This window comes from Penaeus monodon, chromosome 19 (assembly GCF_015228065.2).
Source record: "Penaeus monodon isolate SGIC_2016 chromosome 19, NSTDA_Pmon_1, whole genome shotgun sequence".
NCBI lineage: Eukaryota > Metazoa > Arthropoda > Malacostraca > Decapoda > Penaeidae > Penaeus > Penaeus monodon.
In genome coordinates, this window is record NC_051404.1 from 11,076,523 (window position 1) to 11,077,546 (window position 1,024).

At 40.6% G+C, this 1,024-nt stretch overlaps 1 pseudogene; it reads right to left on the bottom strand.

The window, feature by feature from the left end:
• The window catches only part of LOC119585329, a 10,288-nt pseudogene that overhangs the window by 1,348 nt on the left and 7,916 nt on the right, over positions 1-1,024 (bottom strand).

Genomic DNA, 1,024 nt, shown 5'->3' on the forward strand with positions numbered 1-1,024 from the left:
AAGATGAGTCACAGATCTCGTGCTCATCAAAATTGTCCTTCGTGTATTTTGTCAAAAGGACAACTCAGAGCGACGGATCTGACCTGAGTTGTCCTGGCTCTTGTCCCCCACGCAGCCCTTAGGGTCGGAATCCTTATCGAGACCCGAGGTGTTGAGGCCTGTATCGCCTCTTGTTCCTGGACGGCCTGCAAAGAGAGAGAAAATGATAAGCATATTATTTTTCTAGTATTTGCTCTGCAGTTGAATCGTGTTGTTCAATTTTGATTCTTATGTTATCATTTTTCTTAGATGTCTACTCTTGTTCATACACACGAATATAATATAATTACAGAAACAAAATCAAAATCGTTAGTTGACAGGAGTTTTTTTTTTAAGATTTACCTGTTTGCGACATGGTGATGATCTATAGGGTGCTACTAACACACTTTCTGCAATAAGAAAAAATACAAACTCACATTAAAGCACACAAAGGCTAATGTCAAGGTAAATGCTGAAAAATCCCCCCCCCCCCAAAAAAAAAAAAAGAATTTACAGAAGGATGACAAACTTAGAAAAAAAAAATATTTCAACTATTACCCTCTCACAAGCTCAAAATGTGTCGATTTTTAACAAAGTCTCAAAATGCACGGAGGTACATAGTATTCTTCCTTCCAATAGCTACCACACAGAACACTCCTTTATCATAGAAATGCTTTACCTTCTAACAGGAGATGGAGGCAGCGAGTGACCAACGCCCGCAGAACAACGCCTTATATCGGGGCACCAACGCGAGGCGGCAGTTAGGGCGCAAGACCTGAAGGAAATTTCCCTTCCAAAATCTGACGTGGCAGTTGAATTCCAACTTATCAGATATGATCAGTTCGATAATCTGGAGGGTAATCGTTGTGTTTTCACGTAAATATGAAGCAGAATCGGATTCTGTGTAATAATTGGTTTTACTTGAATTGCTTGTTATACGTATGGCACCTTGGCATGCCCCAGTTCGCTTTTGTACCGTACGCGAATATATACGCAGCACAGTGGC